The 23565-nt window shown below is 33.1% G+C and overlaps 1 long non-coding RNA gene across 2 annotated transcripts; it reads left to right on the top strand.

The window, feature by feature from the left end:
• Nucleotides 1–394: 394 nt before the first annotated feature.
• LOC133299404 (uncharacterized) lies at nt 395–6069 on the top strand. 2 transcript variants are annotated; one of them, XR_009749920.1, is made up of 3 exons: nt 395–669; nt 1912–2009; nt 5854–6069. It is a non-coding gene; the product is annotated as an uncharacterized LOC133299404 (long non-coding RNA). The 2 variants fall into 2 exon arrangements; XR_009749921.1 differs by having other exon boundaries at nt 5768–6069.
• Nucleotides 6070–23565: the final 17496 nt, after the last annotated feature.

Raw genomic sequence — 23565 nt, 5'->3', positions numbered from 1 at the left:
TTTGATGATATAATTAGATTGTTTAAGAGAAAATGGTGAGTTCAAGTGATCTTAGTTTGTTTTAATTATGATTAGAATGTATGATTAATTAGGTCAAAGTTTTATTAAGTTATCAACCAATGACAAGCATTATAGGTCAAGGTCAAACTTTATATGTTTTAAAGTAGGGTCAGGATCATTTTACACCGGTGTAAGTTACACTCTCAATCTTGTCCATTAATCTCACTTATATCTAAGGGCTCTAATTTTTTAGTAATATTAGCCATTGAATACAAGTGGATCAATGGTCAAGATTGAGTGTAAGACTTCTAACTCTTACACCGGTGTAAGAATATCCTGGCCCTTTAAAGTAACTTAAGACAACAAATTTGGTCACTTCTCTTCCTTCAACCTTCGAAGTGCAGACCTAGGACCGAGACTCCATGGTTGAGTGCTCCAAGCTTGCATCTTGCCATACACTTACTTTTAGACTTAGCTTCCTTCACCAAAAATAATCCTTGCGCCTTTAGGAACTTAACCTTGGTTTTTGTTCATCCAAAGAAGCTATATTTTGTAAGATTTCTTCACTAATCAGCCACTATTACTATTTATCTTCTTGGAGTTATGATGGCTGTTTGGATGGTTTAAAGTATGGAGAATCATCTTTAGGTGATTTAGAACCCATTGGAGGTAAAAAAAAATGATTTTAATGGTTAGTTTCTTGAGTTTGGATTTAGGTTTTCTCTTGAATTTTTATATTTGATGACCATGATGAATATGGTTTTTTGATTTTATCTTTATCATAGGATGTGTTCCTTAATGTTTGTGGAATTGATTAAATTATATTGAAATCATGATAGCATGAAAAATGGATGAACTCCCTTTATGACCAATTCAGCCATGGCTGGAAAAATCGTGTAAATGATGTGTTTGATGATATGTTAATATGGAATAATGTTTAGTGGTCAGCAGAGGGTTGAATGATGTGGTCAATAGCCATTGGAAATTTGTAAAAATTCATGAACCCTTTATATGTTCAATTCGGCCATGTGTAGAAAAATCATGTGGGAAGTTGTTTGATGTTGTCTTGATGATGGATAATGTCTATTGGATACTGTAGTTTAAGATGGACTGCGAATTGTCCATTAGAAAGCTTGAAAGGTTCATGATTTCATCATGCTTTATTTCGGCCCATTTGCACAAAATGGGGTTGGAAACTTGCTAAATTATGTTTGATGTTTTGATGTAGTTCCTAGTGTCACTCTAAGTGAATACAAGGTGTGTAAGTTTGTTTATGCTATATTCTATGAGTATAAGCATTCTTGGTAATTGATGTTAATGATGATTATTGGTCATTGGCTAATGTATGGTGAAATGAACTGTGGAATTGACATTGAAAAGGTTAAGAAGTCAAGGAACCCTATATGCTATGTTTCAGTTATGTTAGGTAAAACCAGGTTGGAGGTTAGCTTAATTTGATTTTGATGTTGGATGATGATCCTTGAGCATAGTAAGCTAATTTGTTAGTAAATGAGAGCTAGAAAACATGATGAACCCATTATGGTATGGCTTCGACCAAAGCATGGAAAGAGGTTTAGGAAGCTTTGTTAAATTTGAATGAAACTTGAAAGCTATTCCTAGTGTTGAGTAAAGTGAAATTAAGGTATAAAAACCCTGCTTGGGAATAGGTATCCATATTGAGTAATGATGTGTTAGCTTTCTTTAATATATGAGTTAATTGGTTATGACTTATTTGGGCATGAATTGGCTTGTCAAATATGTTAAGAAAGTATTTGTTATGAAAGCAATGTGTTTGAACCAACTTAATCATGACTTTTGCAAGTTTGATGAATATGTCAAGTGTTAGACTTTGGTGCTTAACAATTGGAATTAACCTTAATTGGTATTGATTATTATTGGTTTGTAAACTAGGTTGGAGACAAGAGACCTAATGCTTGGAAGTCAGATTTTGGGAAGTTTTGGATAAATTTTTTGAAGTGCAAGTAAGCTTGGTTCGAGAACTTCAAGATGTAAGCTTTCAGTTTAGTATTTTTCTCCTTCTTTATTTGTTCCGCTATGGTTCAGTGCAATTGTGGTTTTGTGTATATATGTTGTGATGGATGTTAGATACTTAACATAGTTGCATTCATATAGGACAACTACATGTATGACAAGATGATGTGATTAGAGTACAAGATGTTGGGATTTGATTCAAGTATATAAGTTGATATGATATGATTGATTGACAAGTGATGAGTGATGTGATGTGATGATTTGAATGAATAGATGTTGTGTAATGATTGAATGATTGATCAGTTATTGGCCAATGAACATATACGTGGACCTTCTTTGAGAAATTTATCTATTGGGACAACCCTTTTGTATGTTCCATGGGGAATTTATCCAGTGGAAAAACCCTTGGAATTATCATGTATGGACCCTCCATGGGAAATTTATCCATTAGGACAACCCTTGTAGTGGTTGTTTATGGAACTTCTTTGAGGAATTCATCCATTGGGACAGCCCTTAGAAGTGGACCATCCTTGGAGAATTTATCCTTTGGGACAACCCTTGGAATGTTTATGTTTGGTGTCTCCTTGGGGAATTTATCTATTGGGACAACCCTTGGAGTGATTATGTATGTAAATTCTTTGGGGAATTTATCCATTGAGACGACCCTTAGAAGATTCAATTTTTAATAATTATTGTTGTAACACCCCAAATGTAAATACATATAGGGTGCACCTTCATCATGCATTCAACGCGCGGAAGTCTAAATTTAAACTTTACGAATGCAAATATCAGAGTGCGGAATGGAAACACATAACCATACTTATTCCATATAAAATTAAAAGCGTTAAAACGTCAATACAAAATAAATAACACTAAACATTATTTAATGTAATCCCAAAAAGATTAACTAATCATAAATAAAAACATAATTTATGCCGCATCATAAGCCCAGTCATAATGTGGTTGTGGTTCCTCTAGCCATTGTGTACTTAGTGCTTCATCGAAATCATAATGTGGAAAAGCTTCTATTAATAATTTCATAGCCTCAGTCCATAGGCCTCTATATGTTAGATCCTTTAGTTTCTCTTCCCAGGTAGGTGGAGTTTCTTCTTCTTTACGTACCAGTCTCTTACCCTTTCTTTCCCACATAACTTTCTTATTACTTTCTTTCATCTTTTCCTGAAATGGGTGGTCAAGGGGGGTGAGATTTTGGGGAAAATCTCAGTAAGGTTCACAGCTGGAGCATTCTCCAACTATGACGCTTACTCCTGCAACAGTTTATAATAACAATACAAAATGGAACATTTAACATCATCATATAAAAATATCATGCCATCATCATCATCATCATATTCCTGCCGGCTTTTACGGACTTACGGAGATACCCAGAGTCCTCGTCAGGTTGCAACTGGAGTATCAGTGCACAGGCCAACATTTAATAGCATGGTTTTAAGTTTCAAAAATATCATAATCACATAATGTAAAGCACTATAAACATATTGCAGTCAGACCATAACTTATCATAGTTTCATAATGGTGGCATACATAGAGAGATTACTTCAACAACTGTAAACACTTACAGTACTTGTCGTTCTTTACTTGTATACTTTCAACTTTTGATCTCTTTACTTGCCTGTTTGCTCCCTTGACTCCCTAACATCATCATATCATCTTTTAGTAACTTATATAACATTCAACATTTGTGTTTTATCCATGTATAGGTCTCGGCTTTGCAAGTTTAATTACCTAGAGGAGTTGTTTTGCTTACTTACCCACTTGTGTAGGTTTTAGGACATTATTAGGTCATCATAACACTTAATAGAATTATTAAAGATTTCTTCTAGGCATGTATAGGTTCGGCCACCATAGATAAACATCTAGGAATATAATTTTTAAAACATGCTTTCAATTATATTATTAACTTAACATGGTTAGATCCTTTCAACATTAATCAAATAAAACCTCTTTTAGCTACATACCATTCGGCCTTATTGCCCTAAAATACCTAAGGGTTTACTTCTAAAACATGCTTCTAACATTATTGATAATTTATCATATTTAAATCCTAGAGCATCATTCAAAACATCATCTTATATATTCGGCCAACTAAGGTTATGATCATGCAAAATTGATTTAGAACCTAGGCTACTAAACATGCTAATCTAACATCATCATTTAAACATCTCTTCATGCTTATAATTATCATACATGGTTCGGCCTTCTAGGGATCATATACTTAGGATATCACTTTCATGCTTTTACATGTCATTCCTAACCAAGAAGGTTCATAGGCTTACCTTTGATGATGATCAACGACTTAAGGAAACACTTCTTGACCTTTGACTACTTTGAATCTTCTTGAATGAACTTCCTTCCTCCTTGAACATACAAGGCCGCAAGCTTAAAGAGAGGAGAAGAGGGATTTTCTTGCTTAGAGATGAAGGGTTCTTTGGTGGAATTATTAGGAAGAAGGGCTAAGATCCAGGCTTGTATTTGATCTTGGAACAATTAGGTATTTCTCACTAACACACTCACCATTTCGAAGCATTCATGGACTTCACAAAATGAACTAAACTCTTTGTTCTTTCCTTTGGTAGTGCCGCGGCTATAGAGGGAAAAAGGAGAGACTAAAGCTTGTTCAAATAGGCAACCTAGAAGCCTTGCCATTACTTGATTGCTGGTAGGTTTCGATCACATTAAATGAGAGTAAGGTGGTGATTTGTTGTCATAGGTTAGATTGCTTAATTTAGGGACAAGAACATGATGTCAATTTCCTTGATTAAGGAAATTTAGTGATTGCTTGATTTAAGGAATTGATGATGTGTGACTAATCGTCATTAAAAGTTGCTCCCTTGATTTAAGGGATTGATGAGGTGTGACTAATCGTCATAAAGGTTGCTTCCTTGATTTAAGAAACAGAATTATTTGATTGATTGACATATTGTCATCAATTTGCTTGATTTAGGAAAAGTGATTGACTACTAATCATCATAATCCTAACTTCCTTGTTTAAAGGAATTTGACTGGCTTGACTTAAGGAAATTCGATTTGCATTTAATGGCTTGAAAATCAAATAAAATCAAATTCATTTCCTACACCTAGGCCGCGGATTTTAAATGCTTGGAAGGAAAAGATTTCCTTTAATTTTGGACCATGATTTATTCCTTAAGATTATGGACCTTTAACCTATTAACCTGACCTAATTTGTGCCTATTTTTCCATGATTTTATGACACTTTAAATTGACTTCTTAGAGCTTGTTTTCTCTAGTAAAACCGTGGGCTTCTTGCTTGTAGGGAAAGAATTCTAATTTAATTCCTAGTCATATAGTACTTCTTTAGGTTTATTATGTCATGGCCTTACTTTGGGCTTTAACTTGATTTGGGTTTCATTTACCTTATTGGACTTTACTTTATCATATAGAGCTTTCTTTGTATCACTTGGACTTGTCCACATTAAATGGAATTAAAACTTCCTTTGTTGGGTTATACTTTGATCCATGAATTCATTGGATCCCTAATGCTTATGTCTTTGGTCCATTGGACCCATACTTCTAATTTACTTAATCATAAACTATTTCATCTGAAATGTCTCGTTTATTAATTATCATAATTCTTCATTAATCATGATACAATATTTAGGGTTGTTATAATTGTTATATTTGAGGTTTATTCTTGGGGTACTTATCCTTTGGGATAACCTGTAGAGGGTTCAAATTTTGTATATGGTGAGATATATGATTTCTGCTATACTTTGTTATCTGACCTCCCATGCAGGAAGTGAACTCATGAGTGGAGACTACTTCATAAACCCAGAGTTTACTGAGATTGTTAATCTCACCCCGTTTGGGGATATATTTCAGGTACTCCAGCAGTAGGAGAGCCCTCACAGGGCAAGATGCCTGTATAAGGTTGTTAGAAGACCAGCTGAAGTAGACTTTTTACGATATTTTGGATAACTGTATCGATATTTTGTAGCATGACATATGATCATGCATATGTATAGTCTTATGTTTGTATCTGTGAGATATATTGTATACATTTATCTATTTCTAATTCTGGCATGTATAAGTATGTTTATTTGCAATATTTAAGTATGATAGAATTGGCATGGAGCCAAATTTTGTAGAAATCCATGAATGGATTTTAGGTCCTTTTGTATTGGATTGTATTTGTATATGTTGGACTGCATTTTTCTGGATTTCAGGATTTGCAAGATTGTGGGATAGTATCCCTGGATTGTCCAACTTTCAGCTGTTATGTTGTACGTAAGATTCTATCAGGAATGGTACAAGTTATCATATTCGGATAGGCATTGACCGTTAATTATGGTCACCGAATGATTAAGTAAGAATTTTGTATAGGTATGTGGCTATATAGTTTAAGATAAAATGGAAATTGAGTTATGTACGACAATACATAAAGGAGAAAGAAAAGAAAAAAGTTAAGTCACCTAATTACACAGAATAACGGTGATACTTTGAACAAGTCTTCCGCTTAAGAATTCATTTTATGATGCGCTTTTGTACCATATGTGTGTTAATAAACTAGTTTTAAATTGGAGGGTTATATAATAATATAATAACAATATAATCCTAACCACTTCAAAATTTCAAGAATACCCAAATTCATATTGCTAAAAAAATGAGTATGCAAAAATATGAAATACCAATGAGTGCTATGAGTGAATTAATAAATTAATGTCAAATAAGAACTTAAGAAAAATAAAGGCAATATTTGCTATGAATATGCAAGAAGGATGAAGGGCCAAATATTACAATGAGTGAACATAAAAAATAATATTTTTCACTAAATCTGTCTTTAGAGTATAAATTAGTAGAAACCATATCCTTCGGCCAGTGAGGAAACACAATAATTCTTTTTAAAGATTGATCAATAATGATATAACAACAATCAATAAAGCTTTCAATAGATCCACAAACATTCTCAATCAAGATTCTATAAAGGGATTTCAAGAAGACCGAATTTCTTCCAAGAATTCAAGTTTTCTAAGAAAAACAAGACGTGAACCTTTGGATTTTTGAAAACATTGTTTAGAGTTCTTAGATGAACTGCAACAACAAATGGATGTGTCATCAATCCCTTATAAAATCTCAAGGATTCAATTTTAGGTCACCCTTAATCTCAATCTCCTTCACCTCTTCACAATAGACTTTCCCTTACCCACTCACAAGATCAATTTTCTATAACTTCTTTTCACAATGAAATATCTTGATTTTCTATTTTGGAAATTTTGAATCTTGGAGTACTTTTGGAATGGGTTTCAACGGTGTATATGTTTCGTGAAGAGAGAATGATTTTTTTATCTAGTTAAGGTTGTTTAATGGTCAAAAGAGATAGGGGGTACTTTTGGAATTATACGTACAAAAAGAAAAAATATTGGAATTCTGCATATATGAGAAGGGATGAGTTGCTTCTATCAGATAACAGCTCAAAAAGAAGTGGTATAACAACATAAACAAATAATAATTTTCACTAAATCTGCCTTTAAAGTATAAATCAGTAGAAACCACATCCTTCGGCTAGTGAGGAGGCACAATATTTTTTTTTTAAAGATTGATCAATAATGGTATAACAACAATTAATAAAAAGATATTTCAATAGACCCATACACACTCTTGATAAATATTCTACAAAGGAATTTCAAGAAGACTCAGTGATGGGTTTAAAAATTTCTTCTGAGAATTCAAGCATTCTAGGAAAAACAAGATGCGAACCTTTGGATTTTAGGAACTATTGCTTAAAGTTCTATGAAGAACTGCAACACCAAATGAATATATTAGTAATCTCTTACAAAATCTCAAGGATTCAAGTGCAGATCACCATCAATCTCAATCTCCTTCACCAAACACAATAGACTTTCCTTTACATACTCACAAGAATGATTTTCAATCACTTCTTTTCACAATGACATATCTCAATTTTCTGTTTTGGAAATTTGGAATCTTGGAGCACTTTTGAAAATGGGCTTCAACAATGTATATGCTTCATGTAAACAGAATGATTTTTTTCTTTTTTCTTTTTTGGTAAAGGTGGTTTAATTGTCAAAAGAGATAGGCAATTTTGGAATCATGTATGTAAAAAGAAATAAGATTGAAATTATGCATATTTGAGAAGAGATGTCTTGCTTATATCAGGTAATAACTCAAAATGAATTAAAAAAGGAAATAAGATATTTGTGGTAAACTTAAATAATATGTGTAACACCCCGTGTATACCCGGTTTGTTATCATGTCATCATATTACGCTGCGCTTAATTAAAATAGGATAAACTTTTTCTTTTCAATTATGACATCATTCTTATTTACCAAATTGATTACTTAATCACTTTCAAAATGTTACCTGTATGTAATTGCAAATAACAGCTAACTACACTGAATAACCTCATAATAAAATAAGTGAGTCTCTAAGTCACGGAACTACAACACGTAGTCTGGACCATAATCTTGATACAATTATACAACTCAATACTAAAATAAAACATAGTCACTCAATGTAGCATGGACAACCCCCATGCTCACCAAATAAGGCAACAAAGTCCAACAGAGTCTCAACAACAACAACATAATAATAAATGTACAACATGTCAGCATCCAAGTCATATCATCATAAAAACATAATCTCAACTCAGCTCCGGCCTCCTGCCGCCCGAGGTATCAACCCCCGAGTTACCTGAACCTGAAATATGTGCCCTAAACGTGGGGTGAGATCTCTAAACAGAAATCTCAGTAAGACAAGGGGTCTTCAAGAATTTCTCCACCCCAAGCTCACTTACATGTGCAATATAAGTTCCAAAAGCAGTAATATAATATAAGTTCCAAATCAGTGCAATGCAGCAGAATAATCATGTCATGTGTGTCAACTATTCTACTGGCCAAAGAAATGCAGGATTTACATACGTCTATTACCTACAATTAGTGCAAGTCACTACTTGCACCCACCCGCAGATTCACCCTATGGTATGTCTCCTACATACACAGGCTTACCGTCTAGGTGGAACAACACATGCATATCATAAGGCACTTGCACAAAACAGCTCAACAGCATTTCAAAATCAATACATGAAAACACATCGTGCATATAAACCATTCCCCCCATGGGGTACGATGGAACCAACAATGGATAAACCGAGGACACAAAAGCTTACCTCTAAGCAATCAATCCAAGCCAAGTCAATACTAGCTCAATGTCACCAAACAGCACAATCACAGTCTGTTTATACAATAAGTAATCATCAATAATCATTGCTCAAGGTTTCATTAAGTGATTACGGCTTTCCAACTCATTTTAAGTGATTTTGGCTTTCCAACTCATTTTAAATGATTTAAGACTAAATCTGCAGGAGGTATTCGAATACTCCTCGATGAGTATTCGAATACTCCATGTCTCCAGAAAGTATCCGAATACCACAAGGTATCCAAATAATTTCCACTCAGTATCCGAATATCACCAGGTATTCGAATACATTACCTACAGTATTCGAATATTTATTCAAGATATCCGAATACTTTTCTTCGCAAAAAAGTATCCCAGTATTCGATTACTGCTTATGAGTATTCAAATACTACATGAAAAGTATTCAAATACTTATCAGACAGAATGCAGAAACTCGAGCTGTCTTCTGCATTAATCCATTTTTAAGGGTCCTAAAGCGATTTGGAGTCCAATAACTCCGTAAACAGATGTTCATTAACATATTTTAGACTTAGATTATCAGTCCTTAACTCAAATGATCAAAGTCTCACTTTTAATGGATTAAACAAGCCAAACTATGAAAATTTCAAAAGGGATGATCATGGCTCACCTTAGGCTTCACAATCTCAGAAAAAGACACTGACTTGGAGCCTCCAACACAGCTCCAAGGTGCTGACTTTGTAAAGTCACGAAAATGCACTACAGGCTTGGACCTTTCATCATCAAAATGGCTTCTTGAAGCCTTCAATGGTATGAACAAGGCTCCCACAACCCCAAACAATGAAGTCAGCCTCAAACCTTCCCCAAACAGCAGCTTCTACTCGGCAAGAAGGTGTCTTTCTCCCTCACAATGTATACTCTCAAGTGCTCACAAGATGGAAGAGGAAGAATCAAGTGAAAAGACTATGACTTGGTTGGTTTCATGAGAGGAAGGCAATAGAATAGTGTAAAGAAAGGTGGCAGCAGCCAAATAGCAGCAGAAGCTCTACGTGGGAGTATTAGAATATGACCTAGGGCATTGTGCCCTTAAGTATTTATAAGTCCACTTAGCTAATCGTCGGTATTAGCGCTAATAGTTACGCTAATCATTTTAATCCCAAACTTTGGATTCTGAACCTAGCCATTTTTCTAAGATTTGTCATATTTTTATTTTATTTTTCGCAGCACTTTGCCGGTACACACTTTTACGTAGCCAGTATCAGTTCTGATGCCAGTTCTTATTATTTTGACTTGAAACTTGTTATGCTAGTCCTATATATTATTCTAGTGACATATACATTTTTTTCATAATTTTTCGAGATATTTCATCGGTACACATTTATACCGTGAGGCAAAACCGGTATCTGCACTTTTCGTCAGAAAAGTGACTTTCGACATTATTAATCACTTACTATAATTATTAAGCCTTCTCCTAATTATTAGGGTAAATTATGAAATTATCTCATTAATCTCATAATTAATTAATTAAATTTCTAATTTAACGGTGCGGGTTCTTACAATATGTGTTCGATCCAAAATGATTTTGTGGACAAACAGTGTCTATGGAGGAGATAGCTGCAGGTGGTGACAGATCACTATGCATAATAATGAGGTTGAGTGTCAAAGCGAGTGATGTGTGTGCATAGTAGCAGTAAGGAGGCTAAGGTTTCAGAAGAATTACTGGTTGTTTGGTAGAGGGATAAATTTTAGATTCTCAATAAACTCACATTGGGAATCCTAGTTACCCACCTTTGGTACAAGTATTCTTAAAGTTTTCATAGGAAAATGAGATTCTTGGGAATTAAAATTGTTAATAAGAATCTCACGAAATAATATCACCAGGTGGGTGGTATTCTTGGATTCCCACCTCGTGGGAAAATTTTACATAATATATAGGAAATAAATAACCCTACTTTAATATTTTCATGACTAAAATACTCTCTCTTTTAAAGCCCTAGCCGTGATACCCACCAAGAGTTTCAACAAATTGTCCTTCTTAATGCAGTTAAAGCAAGTGGGTTAATCAAGCCACTCAAAGAAATTACACTTCTCATTTGTTCTGAAGTTTGGGCATCCAAAGAAGTTCATTCCTAGATTCCTTGTTGTCCGAGATTTGCGCAACACGGCCCTCATTCCCCAATCGCACAACTTCAGCTTCGATGAGGATGAAGATGAAGAATGCCCGAAAAATATACTTTCACACCCACCAATGCCATTCTCATCTACACCTATGCTACCTTCGATCTGTGTTGCTGTCATTTGTGAAATTTGGGGTTGCTCTTACAGACTCGTTGCTGAAGATGATGACTAGATACTGCAGAACGATTCGTTATTGAAGACAATTTTGGGATTAAGAATAATTTTGTAGTTGAGAATCATTTCGGGGTTGAGACCGATTTTAGGGTTGAGAACAATTTCGAGGTTGCTGTAGATGGTAATAATAGCTTGGTTGCTGAAGAAGATTTGGGGGTTGAGAACGATTTGGGGTTACTCTAGTTTGAGAATGATCAAATTCGTATGGGAAATTTGTGTCTGGTCTCCAACTCCGCGTTTTGACCCTTTTATATCATAATTTTTTTTTCAAAAATTCATCAAATGTTAGTTTTATAAAATCAGCCCATATTCTCAGGAATCATTGACAATCAACCAAATATAGAATTGGAAAACTTGAGCCAACATTCATGGAAATATTTTGGTCTCCAAACAGCTTTTTGGTAACATTTATGAGAAATTTACTTTTCTAGCATATTCTATTAAATCATGATTTCCAAGAACAAATTTTTTTCTCATTTACCAATATAAGGTTAAATCCTTTATTTACAGGGGATTTATCTTGTAATGGGTAAAACCTATAATCTCCCAGAGTTTGTGGGACCCTTTATGTGGATTCAAAATAATATATTTATTGTATATGATTGATTTAAGAGAGAAGACATTTTTGGGTAATTAAACATTGTATTTATTAATTGATTTGAAAATTGAAGATGATTGAAAACAATAGAAAATTTTTTGACTAGAAAATAAAATAGATTAATTTTCAAAAGTAATTTTCAAATAATGTTGATTATGTGAATTGAACAAATTTTGTTTTAAAGGCTGATGACCATGATAAGGGCATTTTAATTTAATTTAATTTAATTTAATTTAATTCATTGTTACTATTATCATATATTTATTAATCACTAAAGCTGTTATTTTTAATTTCATGTTAAACATGACTGAAATAACATATAAAATTGCAATAAATGCAACGCTAATGCATGATGATGTTAAAAATAAATTGCAAGGAAGAATACCAATATATTTATGTTGATTTGCAAACTTACTTAAATGCATGAAAATAAGTGTGCAATATCCATATAATAAAATTTTAAGTGTAACAATGATTATTGTTGTCAAAAATGACTTTTAAAAAATTTAAATAAGTATGTGTATTTTTTTTTTTATATAGCAAGTATCTGTATTTTTAGCTAAATTTAAAGTGCTGCTTCAACTACAAAAAGAAAAAAATAAGAAAAAAGAAGAAGTGCTGCTTCTATTCTCATCCAAGCTTACTGAACGTGGGCATTCTCATTTAGATTTCTCGGACTGTGGGTTTTACTCAGCCCAGACTAATTGGGTCCATAATTATCTCTAACAAGTAATCGTAGCTTTTCGGGCTTGTCGTCTAAGACCTACCCCTGAATTATGGAAACGAGTTAGAAATATCTTTTTAGGTGCTTGATCTTCTTTCTTTCTTTCTTTTTTTCTGAAAAAATACCTAACTCTTAATAACTCTACCGAATAAAATACATTTTTGAAAACAATTCACTAATGATACTTGCACATACTTGTCTTCATGCATTTCTCATAAACTTAAAGGTAGACTCAATCATTTGAACAATTCAAAAAAATTTACAGAAAGATAAAAGGGTTATCTAATAGCTTGTTTGAGCTTGTACCCAAAAAAATAAATAAAAAATAGCTTGTTTGAGAGCCCATGAGAAACTTATGAAGAAAAAAACTATGAAATTATGTTTACTAAACTGAGTAGCATGCTAAACTGAGTAGAGATGAAAATTGAATTAAACTTCACTATATTCTCAATAGGGAAGGTTATATTTATAAACTTGTTATTTATAAAATCTTACAAACTACACTATGTCTGACCGGTCATATTTCAATCAAGAATGTATGATCGGTCAGACTTAATGTAATTTATAAAAAAAAATTTGTAAACGGATCCTTTCACATTCTCAATATGACATTTCTGTTCTTATATACTAAATGAAAGTCTACTAAACTGAAATGAAAGATGAGTAGCATGCTGTTTTGTATTGGTATTGGGCTCGGATTGGGCCTCAATCCTTTGTCAGCCCGTAGGTCAAGTGGGTTTTAAGTTTTGGGCCAGATGAGTCCATTAGATAAATATACAAAAAAGAGGCTCATATACTAGCGCAGCATGTGATTAATATAAACTTTTTTTTTGGGGTACTCTTATGATTTATATTCTTATGATTTATATAGGGGTTATATTACTCTAATACAATAAGAGATATGTTATATAATGTTATCTATATAATTATGTGATGAGCTCCATTATTTATTAAAAAAAAATAATATAAGAATCGATGAATTTGTAAGAAGTTATATTACTCTCATGCAATATAAGAATAATGAGTTCGTTTTTTCTGCAATTACTGCAGATAAGTTATCTGCAGTAAGTCCAAAACGACAGAAATCATGAATTTTAATTTATTTTAGGGTTATAATAGTCTTTGTATTTATACTTTTTTAAAGTTTCAATACTAAAACGACGTCGTTTTGGGAATAAATACAGATAACTTATCTGCAGTAATTACATAAATATTTTTCCCAAGAATAATATAACCCTTTATATAAACTTGGAAAGGACGTATTAGTACCCGCGTTCCATTCTATGCTTTATTTGATGGAATATGTATTTTCACGTCTGAATGGAAAATAAAAATTCAGAAATGATGATTTTATTTCATACTTTATTTAAGCATGGAATCATCATTCATTTTCAAAATATTGTGAATCCCATATTTTATAGGATAGAATTTAATTTTTTTGCCTAACATTTTCTTATTGTCATTATAAAATGATGACTAATTTCTTTTGTTATGTTCGTTCTTTGTATATTATATTTTATGTTCAACCTATAATTCATGTAACATGATTAATTTTAAATTGCTTATATTGAATTATATAAAAACATTAATTATGTAAATATATGAACAATTTTAACGTAATAATAATAATAATAATAATAATAATAATAATAATAATAATAATAATAATGTAGTACACAAAAATTATTTTAAGTGACACAAAAATATCATAAAAAATATGGGTTTAATATTTTTATTTTTATTGGTACAGTATAAAGTGAATGGGTTTCACTGGTTTTTTCTTCTTTTCTCTTCACAATGAGATCCATTTACTTTATATGACTGAAAAAATATTTCTGTGACAAAAACAAGAATTTTTTTTTGTCAAAATATATATATAACTTATTCAATCCAAACCATTGTACACATTTTAATTTTTTTATGGAAAATAAAATAGCACTGGTATAGTGCTTGGCTAGTATCACAAATTCACAACTTAAAAGTCATCCAAGCCATAGACTTCCCGGGATATTAAGGGTGTGCATGACAACTAGTGTTGTTAAACTCGACCCGGGCATCGATTCGGTCGGATATTGGATCACTGGTCGGACCGATTGACCCGAATATCTATAGATATATAAGTATATATATAAATATGAATATATAAATTCAATTATATTCTCCATATCTAAAATGAATTAAACAAAGTTCACTAAATAAGCTTAAAAACATGAAGCATAAATAAATAAAAATGCACGTTATTACTATGTCAATTTAAGTTACAACTCAGAATCTCCATAAACATACCTCTCAATGACATTAAACTCATATTTTTCAAATTCAACTAAAATAAAATGACATATATAACATTCTCTAATTTATTATTCCGCAAATTGCTTCAGTATTAGAAACTAAAATTTGAGGTCATTGTAGAAGAGTATACTAGCAAATAAAATTACAAAAAGTTTTTAAAATGAGTTTTACATTTTTTTTTCTGATAAGATGAAACAGTTTTGGTTTTTTTTTTTTTTTTTAAATGCATGACCCAACCGGGTCACCGAGTTTGGCCGATATTGTCCGGGTTTTGACTGGGTTTGACGGGGTCGATGCATAACCGGTCCAATATTTGACCCGAACAGGTCTGATGACCGATTCACCGGGTTCCCGGTCGACCCGGCCAGGTCAGACCGGGTTTTACAACAGTGATGACAACTACTTTGTTCCCTGACACTATTTCTGAAAAGATACAATTGTTTTTTTTTGGTAAATAAATAATTCTTTTCTATTTATGTGTCTTGTAACAGTTTGTAGAAAAAAAAATTGTTTGATAACATGTTTTATTTTTATTCTGAAAATGAAAATTATGTTTGATAACAAAACGAATAATATAATAAAAAATAATTCCTATTAAGTATAATTTTTTTTTTGGATCATCACTTTTCTTTCATATGATGTGGTGGTGGCGGTGGCATGGTGATGGCATGGTGATGATGGCGGTGGAGACGGTGGTGGCGGCATGGTGGTGGTAATGATGGCAGTGACTGCGATGATGGTTGGTGATGGCAGTGATGGTGATTGTAGTGGTGGTGACGGTGGCATGATGGTGGTGATGGTGGCGATGACATCGTGGTGGTAGTGGTGATGACAACACTAATGGTACTATGACGACAGCGACGATGGTGGCGGTGGTCGTGTCGGGATGGAGGTAGTGGTGGTAGCGGAGGTGATGATGGTAGTGATGGAGAGTGATTGTGAGAGACAAGTGTGTCTCGTTTTGTGCTCGAGAATATAAAAACAGAAATTTTTTGATTTTTTTTTCTGTTCCCCAGCACAAAAATTAAATCGGTTCCCGAGAATAAAAAAATAAGGGAAAAGTGTGTATCCTTTTAAAGGTTGTAAAGTTGTGTCATTTTAAGTGAGAGAAAGAGATAGATAAAGGAGGAGAGAGAATGGACAAAAAAATATAAAGGTGTGGGTCCCACCTCATTGTGAGAGTGAAAGAATATAAATTGTGATGAGGACATAGGAGGTGGCATGACCAAGACAACAAACTTGGAGGACATACAAGGTCTTGGAGGCCCAATGACGAGCAAAAGCTAAAAAGGCTAAAGAGGCTTTAAATCTCTTGGTGACCACTTTACTTGAGACAAGCCCAACTCTAAAGGAAGAAGAGCCCAAAATGATACACTTAATTCAAATTGAAGACCTTGAAGAATAAGCCTCAATGGATATGCATGAAGGCTTTATTTTACTTGGCCCAAATTCTGCACTTAATTTTATTTTCTTATATTTAGTTAAACTTTTTGTAATAAGGCTTATTGGGCTGGATTATTGCGCTGTCTATTTTCTTTTATGTGTAAGCACTTTTAGGTTAAACTCAATATGGTTGTTGCCCACTATATAAGGGAACACCATGGCTTTTGAAGACAGATTTTTGGAATATCAAGTTAACCTATTTTGGTGAGACTAGTTTTTTTGGGTTCTTTTGAGAATCTCTGAACTTATCAAGGGCATCAATCCTTGTGGCGTTCTTGGGCTTAGCAATTCTTTGGAATTGTGGCGCCTACCTATAATCCTTAAAGTCCAATTTCGTTCTATATTATCTTGGATTCATATCTCCCGAATTCCTTATCCTTTTCCGGTGATTCTTGTGCCAAAATCGTGATTCAGGAAGTCATCTTTCACCTCGTTTTGGAATCACCCAAATCCGAGGTCCGTAGCGTGAGAGACGTTATGTTTTTAACAGTACGTGTTGGCGGCTGAATTTTGGAGTTATAATTTTCCATTCCTAGTAGATCCATTCCTCCAATCCTATTGGGGCACCATATCAAATTGTGTCATTTAAAAGGACAAACACTTCTCCCAAAAAATAAAAAGATTTTACTAAATAAGTATTCTATCCATTTCTTTTCCAGAGAACATAAATTAAAAAAAAAAAATCAGAAAGGTTGTCATGCACATCAAAATATTTGTTTTTCAAATAAAATAGTATTTGATCTTTCTTAATCATAATATTTTATTTCTTATGAAATATCGAATTTGAATATTATATTATTGAAAAAGTTTATTTTCTATTACAGATAGCTTTGTTGTTTTGCTTAAAACGAGTTGTTATACTAAACAATCAAATGGTTTGTATTGACACCTTTTATCTAGAAATGATGCTGTTACATAATTATTTTTTATTTATATTATTTTATCCTTTTTTCATATAAATTCTATTTTATATAAGATTCGCACAATAATATTTTTTCTATAAAATTTTACTCATGCAAAAATTACATCATTCTAATGTATGAAAAATTTGTTTATTTAATTTTTTTTTCTCTTAATGGTCCATGAAATATTAGATTATATCACTAAAATTTAGGACATCAAACGAATAGATTGACTTCTTCTTTTCTTTGTCTTCAATTTCTACGATCAATATTCCACCATTAAAGTGAGATACCACATGGAAGATTCACGCATGAGAAAAACGGTAGTAATTGAAATCAAAATTAAAAAAAGAGAGAGGAAAAAGTCTTAACAAGGACCACCTTTTTGTAGGACAATTGTATTTGGCCATTTCCAGCCATATTTTCTCTCTCTCTCTCTCTCTCTCTCTCTCTCTCTCTCTCTCTCTCTCTCTCTCTCTATATATATATATATATATATATATATATAAAGTTTGAAAAATAAAGCTTATTAGTTTTTTTTTTGATAAACCACAAATTTCTTCTACATGAGACAATCCTGTTCGGTGCGGATCCAAGATTAAGACTTTATTTTCCCTTCTAAAGATAATACTGGAGATGATCGAACACATGCTCTCATCCCACCTACTCAGTTCCTATACGCTAACTGAGCTATCATCATTTTTTGTAAAGCTTATTAGTTTTTAATTTGATTCTTTAGTGATTGACGAAGAACACGCAACCAAACCTAAATAGATCACTAGCTTTTCGAAGAAGGTTCTTAAGTTGTATTTGTTAATTTGCAAGTCACTCTCTAAGCTTTATCTTCAATGAAATTTTTTGTAAGAAATTGTATATTGATTTCAATCAGATTTCAAAAACTTCATTTTACTGAAAAATTAGTTTACATTGAAGTAATATTTGTTGTTTAAGTTAAATAATATTAATAAAAGATTAAGTTATAAAAGATTGAGACTGCCGCCAAAGACGAGCACCTAATTTGGTTGCTCCTTAGGACACAACGGTGAGCTTGTTTGGTCCAGTTTTTTTTTTTTTTTTTTTAACTTAAAATTACTTAAATGTTAAAGTTAGAAATAAAAACTTAAAAAAAATAAAGTTGTAGTTGTTAAGTTATTACAAAAAAAATTCTTTAGCTTTAAAAGCCAACTTAAAGCTCAGATTATAAATAAGTTATTAGTAAAATAATTTATATAATTTAAATTAAAATTATCACATTAGGCTATATAATTACCACTGTATAAAAATTTGCCCACCCCTGTCTGCAATTATACAATCAAACATTAAATTAAGACGGAAAAAATCATGTTGATAATATCAAGCCATGTCATGAGCAAACACACTATGTCATTGCCATGATGCATGACCCAAATATTCTAAAATTTTCAAAAGCTATTAACCTAACATTTTAGGTTTTAAAATTTATTCGCAATTTAGTTTATTATCTTCTTCTTTGCATGAAATATTAAATAAAAACTGTAATCAATTAGGTTGGACCCGTAAATAGTGTGTCAACCATGTAATCATAAAATCGTAGTGAAGGTGAAATACCATTATGACAACATCCATTGAACGTTATCAAAAGGCAACCTCTGATCTGATCTTCATTAACAATGAAGTTACAAAATGTCAAGTCTTCGATAACTTTTAATTCTAATTCTAATTCCAATTCGAAGTGTTCTTTCAACTTTCATGCAAATTTCCACGCTAGTTAACAATACCTTTCTGTGGCGGTGCATTAAAAGTTGAGTCAAGTTAGGTAGGTAAGTAAATCCAAAGATAAAACAACACAAAAAAATATCACAATGAAAAACAACATCATCGAATTGATTTGATTCATGTATCCTCTCACTCCGCTTCGCCAAACAAAGAGAAGTGGGGTTTGTTCACCTTTTAGACTGTCGTTGAAGTCGGTGAGTTTTGTTGGTACACGTGTTGGACTTTAAGTGGGTGGTGACAAAACGTACGACATGGTTCAACGAGGATGATTTTGATTTGGCAACGTGGCATGAATTCAACAATGGACTTTACATCCTTTGACGGCAGGTTTTACCTTCGTGAAGCCGTTGGTTTGGGAAGGACTAAATTTTGACGCAGATTCATGTTTTGTCTTTTGTGTCTTCACTTCCCAAATTCTACTTTACATATGTTTGGATTCAACTTCAATCACAACCACAACACGTAATAACAACAACAACACCAAAAAAAAGGTGAAAGTGATTGTCTTTGTTAAGTTTCTTCCTTCTTTCTTTGATGGCTCAGTTAGTGGATATTAATCCGTTGGACAATTTGGGTTGGCTTAAAATATGCAAATAACATAGTTCAAACGGTTTAAATAAACGAAACAAATTTCTTCTTGTCATAGAACCAAAAGTTGAGATTTTTCCCCGATTAGGTGGGTCCCACCTATAAGTGGGATCCACTTCCATTTATAACTGGAGTTAGTAAAATGTTATTAAAAAAATACCTAAAAATAAAATAAAATAAAATAAAATAAAAAAGGTAATCTTGGTTGAAAGACAGAAAACTTTTGCTTTTCTTTTTATTTATTTTTTTCTATCTGGTTAAAAGAAAATGAGATCAATTTTTGAAATGTATTAGTACTTTTCGACCAAAAGCCCAATATTCATATAACTGGGCCTGCATTCAGTTTGAAATTTGTTAGTATCCTGGGTGTGATTTCCTCTATTACACAGGTTTTTACTTTTTACGTTGATGTACAAAAAGCAACTGCAAGATGTGCAGTTTTGAATTCAGCAGCTCTTATTTAATAAATGGATTTGGTGTTTGTCATTTTAAATGACATAAGTTATCTTATTTTAGGAGAGAGATAGACACAGAAAAATAGAAATCATGAGAGAAAGAAAGTGAGTGGTTTTTTTTTAATTTAAAATTCAAATTTTCTGTGTTTGTATCTCTCTTAAAATGACATAACTTTCTGTCATTTAAAATGACAAACACTCTTCCCTTAATAAATTCCCGTTTACAATTTTTTATAGAATTAAACATTTTGGTGGTTGAGATTATGTACAGTTTTAGAAAAATTATAACCAAACCGAGTCTTTACGTTTTTGTTTGCACCCACCTATGTATTTGACTATGAAGTACCGATACTCCGAATTTTGATTAGATGTGGGGAACAATATAAGAGTCCAAAATATTTGCCAAGCAAATAACGTTTTAGATTTGATTTGGACTACCATATAAATATATGTACTTGTTCGGTATGGAATACTTGTGCTAAATGAAATACGTGGATGGTCTTCTTTGACTAGTGCTTGATAATGGCTCATTCCTAAATGTTAGTGGTGGCAGTCAAAGAAACTGGTGCACCTATAAGGACTCTGACTCTCAAGTTTGTAATCTGAAGAGAATAGAGTAATGAGCATTAGACGCAACCCTAAGGATTTGACAACTTGTTGGATTCGAGGTTTGGCATACCCCAATAAATAGAGTGGTTCTTCATCTGCGACAAATTGTGGGTCGTGTTTGTGGCCAGGGTGAGGATGGTAGATATCAAGCCATTTAACCCGCCTATTTTGGAAGGTTGAGCTATAATTTTAGACCCACCAACCCTTCATAACCCACCTTGTATAATGGTGGGTTAAAGTGGCTAGATGCGGGTCGGTACAAGTTGATCCATTGTGTCAACTCTTTTTAATACAACATACTTTTCTAGAGTCTATGCCATGAACATATCTAGTTTTTTCTTTGATCAACATAATTATTGGATTACAAAATAAAAATCACTACTTTAGTCCTCAGTGTAGATTACTCAAATATAAGGTCAACAGCAAATATATTTAAATTTCAAAATGTCAAAATTGAGTTGCAGAGTTATATTTTTGAAATTGATTGTGATTATATATTAGCTTCGAAATGCATTTAGTTTCAAAAGAATAGTTTTCAACCCATTTATTTAAGATAAGTCAACTCATCGAAGTTGATCAATTCGTTATGTCTCAATTTCCTTAATGGTTTCAAGAGTACTTTATACCAAACCAATCAGCTGTCCATGATGTTGCATGGATTTTATTAAGTGGAGCTGCAAGATTTGTCACCCGATTTAGAAAATATATTATCGACAGGTATAAGTTTGCAACAATAGAAGTGAATCAAAATATGTCATGTTGTAATTATGGTGTATGTTGTCGAGGTGGCCAAGTCGACTGTGCCGAGGGAGATTACTACGGGAAGTTAGTTGATATCATTCAATTGGATTACAAGCTGGGCAAGTCGGTTACTCTGTTTAAATGCGATTGGTTTGACAACACCTCGCGTGGGACAAAAGGGGACCATTATGGAAATATTGAGGTCAATTGGTCAAGGAGTTACACACTGGGTTACGACCCATTTATACTTGCTCAACAGGCGAAACAAGTTATTTTCACATTATACCTTACTTCCCGACAAGGGCGGAGAGGAGTTATCAAAACCAAAGCCCGAAATATTATCCCCAAGTCCATCGAGTCAGACTCAAATTATGTGACTAATCCATTTCAGGATGATGGAGAACATGAATTGCCCGTAAATGTTGCAGCGGATGATGTGCCAAGCAATCTTTTTGATTCCACTGCACCATTATAGTTAATTCCTGTTGAATTGGACGATGAGGAATCAGACGATGAGGAACCAAAGATTTATTCATATAGTGAGCTTGAATTCGACGATTATAAGACTCTAGAGGAAAGTGGGAAGAAGAATTCGAAGAACAGGAATCGTCCGACTGATTTGAGTTATTCTTTCTTTAAGCTCATTTGTTGTACTAAATACACAATTTTTATTCGTAGTCCACATGTTATATATATTAAAATTATGTTTCATGTTGTTAATTGCATTTGGATTCTGTATGGTGTATGCATATCAGTGACAAATGGATGCGCATAATGGTAGACGTTGTATTGCATACTTCTTATATTTATACATATTTTTACATTATGTTTATAAGTTTTCACAGATGGATCGTACAGATGGGTGTACTGGTAGTCATGGTAGTACTGGTCGAGGTCAAGTTACATGTCGTGGTGGCAAAGCAGGTAGGACGACGTAATCTACCCCTTCAAGTAGAGGCCGTACAGATTCCCCATCCCTCCCTACACTCTAGATTGGATCGTCACCATCTACCACCGACTCTGATATGGACGGTGCAAGTATTCCTCACACTCCCACTGCCCCACTGGGGATGACACAACAGGTTAAGTAAACCATATTCTTCAATTGATTTAGATATATATTAATGTTTCCTTTAAGCATCCCTGTACTAAATTTTTTAATGGTTAATATTTTTTCCTTTTGCAGGCTGCATCCCCTGCTAGCGAGGTCGGAGATGCTGCTTCAGCACTTCAGCCAGAGTGGGGGAGTCACGATCTAGAGATGGGGCGTATATGGGTTTATCCTTTAGGCACCACAGAGTAAGTGTTAATTGTTACTAATGATGCACTAATGTGACTTCTAGCATTGCTTAATTGTTATAATAAAATGTTATGATTTAATGTTGTCGAGTTTGAGCCTTATGATGAGGTGTAGAAATTTGTTGATGATCAAATATTCCGTAACTTTAGTCATCCATGGAGCACTTGGAAAGACATTCCTATGCCCATTCGCACTGGTTGGTTGAATGAATTCCTGGTAAGTTATGTATATCTCATTATTGCTAATGATTTATTACAAAAATGTATACTAACTACACATTTGTCACCAAATTGTGAGCTAATCGAAAAGATTGGCAATTTATAGGACCATTATAGGTGGCTGTCCGAGGATCACCATAACCTTGCAAGAGTTTGGCATTCCAAAGCCACCACATGGTTCCTAGATAAAATGCACAATGTAAGATGACATCGCAAAAAATGAATAGTTTGGTGATAATTTAAAAACACTTTTGAAAGAAAAATGGAAGAACTTCCTCAGTTTCAGAAGAGATCTGAGCAAAATAAGCAAAATAGGGCCAATCAACGAGGAACCACATATGCTGAAGGGTCGATTACAATCAGCAAGCATCGAAAAAAGACAGAAAGTATATATTGTTTTCTATTTCAGTATTCAATAGTTCATAAATGCAGCTAATGAATTA

The sequence above is a fragment of the Gastrolobium bilobum genome, unplaced genomic scaffold (assembly GCF_033153095.1).
Source record: "Gastrolobium bilobum isolate Gb01-03AN ecotype WA unplaced genomic scaffold, APGP_CSIRO_Gbil_v1 utg51235, whole genome shotgun sequence".
Taxonomy (NCBI): Eukaryota; Viridiplantae; Streptophyta; class Magnoliopsida; order Fabales; family Fabaceae; genus Gastrolobium; species Gastrolobium bilobum.
The sequence above is the reverse complement of the archived record's forward strand: the minus strand, read 5'-3'. Positions and strand labels throughout refer to the sequence as shown.